General features: G+C 43.4%; 1 protein-coding gene and 1 long non-coding RNA gene across 2 annotated transcripts in view; one reads left to right on the top strand and one right to left on the bottom strand.

The window, feature by feature from the left end:
- Positions 1-2,667, bottom strand: part of tlcd3bb (TLC domain containing 3Bb) — a 31,787-nt gene extending 29,120 nt beyond the window's left edge. Inside the window, exon 1 of the mRNA XM_063188799.1 lies at positions 2,065-2,667. The gene's annotated coding sequence lies outside the window, so the exon portion shown is untranslated. The remainder of the gene's footprint in view (positions 1-2,064) is intronic.
- A 2,706-nt stretch (positions 2,668-5,373) lies between these two features.
- Positions 5,374-5,990, top strand: LOC134462594 (uncharacterized). The gene is made up of 2 exons (XR_010037551.1): positions 5,374-5,435; positions 5,787-5,990. It is a non-coding gene; the product is annotated as an uncharacterized LOC134462594 (long non-coding RNA).
- Positions 5,991-7,500: the final 1,510 nt, after the last annotated feature.

Below are 7,500 nucleotides of genomic sequence, written 5' to 3'. Positions count from 1 at the left end.
TATGACCTCTCAAAGCCAGTCTAGAACTTGTAACCCCTAATGAGCCAGTCTAGAACTAATAACTATTTAAAGCCAGTCTAGAACATATGACCTCTTGCAGCCAGTCTAGAACTAATAACAAGTTAAAGCCAGTCTAGAACTTGTGACCTATCAAAGCCAGTCTAGAACTTGTGACCTCTCAAAGCCAGTCAGGAACATACGACCTCTCAGAGCCAGTCTAGAACTCATAACCTCTCGTAGCCAGTCTAGAACTCATAACCTCTCGTAGCCAGTCTAGAACTTGTGGCCTGTGAAAGCTGGACACTAGAACATCTAGAACTTGTTACTTCTCGAAGCAAGTCTAGAACTTGTGACCTATGAAAGCCAGTCTAGAACTCATAACCTATCAAAGCCAGTCTAGAACTTGTGGCCTGTGAGAGCTGGTCTGGAACATATGACCTATAAAAGCCAGTCTAGAACATATGACCTCTCAAAGCCAGTCTAGAACATATGACCTCCCGGAGCCCGTCTAGTCAAGAGCTCTAGTCAGGCTCTAGTATGGTGTGCTCTATCCCTATTGGCCGGTGGTGTAAGTGTGTCACCTTTCTTTACTGCACAATTTATGTATTTTTCTTCGCACACACCTTACCACAGATACACTAAGAGACGGTGCAACCTTGTTTATGTACAACACATAATTATATGGTATATGGTGTGCTAGCTGGCCATGTGTTCCAGACACCAGACTGCCCTGTTTACACAGATGTGCGTTGTCGCCATACATACATACGTCCCCCATTCCATCCGGGACGTTGCAAAACTTGATCACGGGCAGAGGCTATTGGCCAAGATCAAAATCGAACCATTTGTGACACGCCAATGATATTGCGCGATCAATGGCAGGCCGTGGAATGAGAGCGAGGGGCGCACATGCGACATCCGCCGGTGTCCTTCCATGACGGTTCAGTGTGTTTAACGTGCGTAATGATAAACTCAACCTGAATCCAGCCTAGTCTGCGATTAACGCAAATCTTAAATACTCAATGTCAGCCGGATTACATGTTGCTAACGGCTTAGCCCCCAGCGGATAACCCAAGATTAGGGCACAGCTGCTGCAGATGGGGGTGACGGCCGCAATTACGGTGACGCCAACACACTGATGCCCAACCACACATAGGCTGCTAGTGAGGACAAATGGCATCATGACCGGAACACTCGGCGAGGTGTGCAGCGAGGGGATAGCCTACACTGTATGTTGCAGGACAGAAACACGCTGCATTACATACACAGGCACAGTGACAGCGCATGCCTGATGACTAGACTGCCTCCGCTTTCTCTGTTGCCCAAAATGACGGAGCCACATTGTGCAGCATCAGCCTAGTAACCCGATGGCCGCCTGGCTGACTGGGCAGCCGGGAGACAACACTGGGATGCTGAACAGTACCATGCCCCTGGTGCATCTATGCGGATGGAACTGCCGAACAGACCAGACCGCCGTTAACACTGTGCGTCAAAAAACATCAGATTGTTTCCAAGTTTCACTATAGGATTCGGTTACGGCGAGCGAACGAGACAGATGGTGGCCTTTCAAAAAAATGCCCAGCTATATTTTGAAAAAGCGCGTGTAATGGCAAAAATGCGCATTGCGCTACCCATGAAATAGCAAACGCAGCCAGTTGTAATGATCTACATAAATAAGGTTGAATGAATGGCCGTCTGCTTGTGTTACCGTTAGTCAAATCTATAAAGCCATGGCTTCGACGAGCAGACCGTCAGCCAGCCACGCTACACTGCAAAATCACCAGTAGCGTCAACATTGCGACATGGGATGATCCACCACCGTTATTGGTTTAGGGAAGACAATGCCCATAGACACGACAGGCAGCCAGGCAGGCAAACATGTTTTAATACCACCACGCTCAGCAAACAATGGCCATGACTACCACATGCATATGTCTGAATGACCCTCATCGCAATAAGAATACGCATTACACACTCTCCAACACAACGGGGCCAAATGCAAGGCTTGAACACGTTATAATCATGTCACAATGAATGGGGTAAAAAAAAAGACAGTGAACGTACGTTGGGGTTGTGTAGTCAGCGCTCAGCGGCCTGTACAAACGCGACTCCTGTGGAAAGCGAAGCGTAGAGCGCGGGTGTAGCACGCCTGTCTGTCTGGCATGGCTTCACAATGTGGATTTCTTTTCGGCAAAATGAATAATTCGCTCGACAAAATAAAAGACGCCCGCGGTGCTGGATGCGTCTCGTCTCGTCTCGTCTGTCCTGCTGATCCCCGAATGGTGGTGTCTCCGGTCTCCAGTCCTCGCGTGTCTCCACACTCCACAAATCTCGCCCTTTAAATCCCGTTTTTTTTAGTCCTCCGACTGACGGAGCCAGCCTGCCACGAGCGGTCTGATATCAGCCCAGCTCCACTGAAACACTTTCCAGGTCAGTTGTTACCAGCCGGCCTCGCGACAGCCTCAAACACAACGCATTGCTAACGGAGTGGAGCGAAGAGCGAGGCAGGCTGTTGACGCAGGCGGCTGAGTGTGTGTGAGTGTGTGCGTGAGTGTGTGTGTGTGTGTGTGTGTGTGTGTGTGTGTGTGTATGGGGGTCTGGCCGGGTGGGTTACCGTAGCTAGCCCCTCTCCATTAGCATCAAACTGCAGGCTGCCTGCGCTGTTCCACTATCGATCTCTCCGTTCCATAAGCGCACCACTGCGCACAGACTCTCTCTCTCACACTCTCTCTCTCTCTCTCTCTCTCTCTCTCTCTCTCTCTCTCTCTCTCTCTCTCTCTCTCTCTCTCTCTCTCTCTCTCACACACACACACACACACACACACACACACACACACACACACACACACACAGGGCCGCTGACAGCTTTGGCTGGGCCCAGGACGAAGCTATCTGAAAGGGCCCCCCACCCAATGCATCCAATGTAATGAGGACCCAATTATGGGCCTCCCGTGGGCCTGGGACAGCCGACCGACCCCCCGCTGGCTTCCCTGCACACACACACACACACACACACACACACACACACACACACACACACACACACACACACACACACACACACACACACACACACACACACACACACACACACACACACACACACACACACACACACACACACACACGGGTCAGGCACAGACAGCTGCACAGCACAGCAGAGCCCTGAGCGGCTGTCGAATAAACCCTAGCTCTGCATGGCATGGCTGCCGTGGCTCAGTGGTCAGAACACTGGCCTTAAGATCAGAGGGTTGCAGGTTCAAATCCCACCCTTACCCTTACCAGCACCTTCATCCATGGCTGAAGTACCCTTAAACAAGGAACCTAACCTCACCTTGCTCCAGACCCTGTAACAAACACCCTGTACCTAAATAACTGTAAGTCGCTTTGGATACAAGTGTCAGCTAAGTGTAATATAATGTAAGAGTTCACCAGCCCTTTTGTTATATTCATTTATATCCACGTGTTTTATATTGCATATGTATTCTGTACTTATTTTTATGTCATTTCAATTTCCTTGTATGACCTGTGCATATGAAGAAACTGACAATAAAAGCAGAGTTGACTTGACTTCACATGTTTTTTCCTCTCTGTTGTTAAATTTATTATTTATTTCTATTCCAACTTTTTTTTCCACACAGCATATATCCTGTGTTTGTCTTGTGAAATATGCTATAAATAAATAAACAGATAAATAAATACATAAATAAATATGTATATAAAGTGGATCTGAAATAGGAAAAAGAGCACAATTAATTTTTGGGGGCTTTTCAGCCTTTATTGGTTTTCGTGAGACAGGATAGTGGAGGAGAGACAGGAAGTGAGCTGGGAGAGAGAGATGGGGAAGGACCGGCAAAGGACCCGGGCCGGGAATCGAACCCGGGTCGGCCGAGTGGTAAACGTGTACCCTACCATATCAGCCACGGTAGGGCCCACAATTAATTTGTAACCCTTTTATTACAGCTGTCATTCAAATATGATATGAATTCATTCAAATATTTTCCAACATTATTACATTACATTGCACTTAGCTGATGCTTTTATCCAAAGTGACTTACACTTGTTAGGCCTATATGGTATTGGTTACAGTCCCTGGAGCAGTGCAGGGTTGGGTGCCTTGCTCAAGGGTCATCAGCCGTGGAGGGAGGAAGAGATTGGTAAGGGTGGGGATTGAACCTACACTGTATTCCCCAACAGTACACTGAACTAGAAAAGTTTACGCTGTAGTACTCAATATAGCAAAAATGTCCAGATGACATACACATTTTAGGTGTTCTCAACAGGTTTTCAGGTACCAATAAATTAACTCTGGTTGGCATTGTGTTTTTAAGTACAACTGACATCCTAACACAATGTCTTTGAGTTTGTACATTGGAACTCTATCTGGCATATGAGTGGTTAGATGTCTTGACAACAGCTGAGGCGACCATGGAGTAGTGGTTAAACAGCTGGTCTTCAACCTTAAAGGTTGCAAGTTCAATCCCCAACATGGAGATAACCTTACCTACTTCCTAGAACATGGTATGAAAATGTTCAGATGGCCACCAGACCCATGACTCCAGCTTTAATTAGCAATATTTTTCACATTTAGTTTTGAGCGAAATTACAAAAGAAAAAGGCTTCGGTAAAGCAAGACAATGTTTGAGTTGCTGTGGTCTAGATAGGGGAATGGCCACAAGATCAGAGGATTGCAGGTTTGAATCCTGTATTACCAATAACACTCAAGTAGATATTTATTGTTTATTTCTCTCGAAACTGTGAAAGTTACAAATTCTTTAAATCATGTCAATTGGAACTAGCCTATACAGTATCTGAGATATGAGACTATGGATGTCAGCGTGTTGGGCTTGGGCAGTCATGGACTAACAGTTAAGCAGTTGGCCTCAAAACATGATGGTTTCAAGTTCGATTCCCAGCACAGGATGTTAGTAAAAAAAAAAAAAATCACATTCAAACATTATTGTTTTGGTATGATGTCAGTTGGTCGAATTTGAAGTGGAAAGTATGTGTGAAACACATTTGACTGTTAATTATGAGTAAGTCCAATACTTTCTAACAAACAAGGGTAACTTTCTACCAATACAAAACCTGCAGTTGAGTGGTGTAGGGGATAGTCCTCTGCATATAGCCATATTGGCATGTCCTTATCTTGAGGTTGAGAGTTCGAATCCTAAGGCTGGGTCACTCACTTTTTTGGTTGTTTTAGTTGTTTTTTTAATTGTTTACCAGCTTCTGCTTTGTGTAAAGAAGAACCCATCCATGTCAGAACCATAGAACCATATTTTATTAAAATGTAAAATACAAACATAAAATACAAACTTCTCTAAAAATTGTTGAATCTGTCAATGGGGGGTAGATTAACTCAACACCAGGGACCATCAAACCACAACTGACAACTTGGCATGGAAAAATGTGTCTATCAACCTCACTTCAAGGTAAGAGAAGACCCATCAAAGTGTATTGGTGTATATGTGTAGTAGTTTACTATGTTGCTGTGTGTGACATTAGGTGCTCTTGATGCTACACTGGGTGTATGTTTTGTTAGCAACTTAGCTTAGAATGTTAGCTACTGCTAGTTAGGCTAGCACTGTGTAGGCCTTTCATACAAATCTTTTTCTTGTATCATACATCTGCAGTGTATTTGCAAGTGATGTGTTGCATTTTCATGATGACATATTGCACATTGAACTTCTGTATAAACCAGTGTAGCAATCATGCTGTAGGGGCCTAATCCAACAAGTCCTCATGAAAGCCTTAAACTTATTAGGCCTATTTATGCTCCACAGGCAGCCGATATGGGACCACCAGAACTCTATGATCCATCAGCTCTACTCAACACTCCAAAGGATAAACAACTGACTGTGTTGTGAAGTCTGACACTATTTTGGGAGAAATGTTATTGTAAGTTAGGCTATATGGATCTCCTTCAGCCACCAACTCCTAATAAAAGATTCAGAAATGGACAACAAATAAATGACTAAATTGCCTAATGTGTTGAGGTTGATTATTTTGTAATATATTGACTGTTGACTGTGTGGTCTAAATTTTAGATTTAGATTTAGATTGTTGTGTATTGTATGATTGTTGTGGTATTGTCTACTGTTTTTGTTTGTCAACCACATGGAACAAAATAAAAAAAAAACTTGATATAAAGCATTGTTCATGTTTGTGGAATTAAAGCTCATGTTATATTTGGTTTAAACAGAGGGGTGGTAGCCTAGTGCATTAGTATAAACCAGCCAATCAATAAACCAACCAAGATTTTTTTTGGGCTCTAAAATGGGAAAACATAAAACTTTTAATTTTGGAATCAAAAACTTAGAGCCAATATAGCTAAACAATGCTGTGCTTGTTTACTTAAATTTTTTAACTGTCTGCTTAGTACTAATTGCATTGATTTTTGCACCATTCTCGAAATATTTATGTCAATGGAGCATGTTAGATCTTTGAGTAGCAGCTACTAAAACATTCAAGATTTTATTTTTTCTCATAACATTTGTTTTCACATAACATGTCTGATTTTATGTAAGACTTACACAAACGTTTTAGTTTTCAACTCAAATCTTTTGTGTAAACCATTGTTTCTGTGCATTTTAGAGTTTGGAGTACATACTTGACTTGGGCTGCTAAAAACTAAAAATCTAATTATGGAATTAAAGTTTTCAATCTTTTCAGTCATTTCATAGTTTTTGATCATCTTCTGAAAGATTTTGTGTCCTGCATATGCATGCATGTATGTAGTATTTACATAAAACATTTGGTCACAAAACTAAAACTTTAACGGGAATAAGTTTCCACAAAAGTTTAGAGTTCGTGGAACATGTTGGGGAATACAGTGTACAACCCTCTGAACAGTCCAACTCCCTAACCACTACTCCATGGCGGTTACCCAACATGGCCCTGGGTGGATGGGTTGTGATCCAGGTCTGGCCCCAGTGATGAACAGTCCTCATGCACTGGCTTAAAGGTGCACTGTGTAATATTTTTAGTAGTTTATTTTCAGAATTCGTGCTGCCCATTTAAAAATATGGCCTTTTCACAAATACTTACCACCCCCTTTAAATTCTAAGTATTCATTGTGATTCAGGGACAATTGCATTTTTCATAGGCCCTACGTGAAAAGGTGGATCTTCTCTACTGTATGTCTGCCATTTGGAATTTCCAGAAATAGACATTTTTAGCGGCAAAACGTACTTTATTTCGGTCATTCTAGTAATTATTTGTTCATTGCAACATGGCAAGAGCAGCACAGCTTTCCTGAGCAGCATAGTTACAATACCTAGTCTGGCCAAAGTCCTATACAGTGCTAGCCTGGCGACGCCATCCTATGTTCTTCCACCCAAAGATTTTGGTTCCGCACATACGTAGTCTGGCGAAAGCCTCCTAGCTCGGTTCGCTCACTGTTCTGCCAATCAGCAAACAGTTGAAAGTGGTGACGCAGAACTCACCTGTGGAGTTCGTTACTGATTGGTTAAGGTAACACTATTCACACTTTTGTCT

This window comes from Engraulis encrasicolus, chromosome 2, assembly GCF_034702125.1.
Source record: "Engraulis encrasicolus isolate BLACKSEA-1 chromosome 2, IST_EnEncr_1.0, whole genome shotgun sequence".
Taxonomy (NCBI): Eukaryota; Metazoa; Chordata; class Actinopteri; order Clupeiformes; family Engraulidae; genus Engraulis; species Engraulis encrasicolus.
The sequence above is the reverse complement of the archived record's forward strand: the minus strand, read 5'-3'. Positions and strand labels throughout refer to the sequence as shown.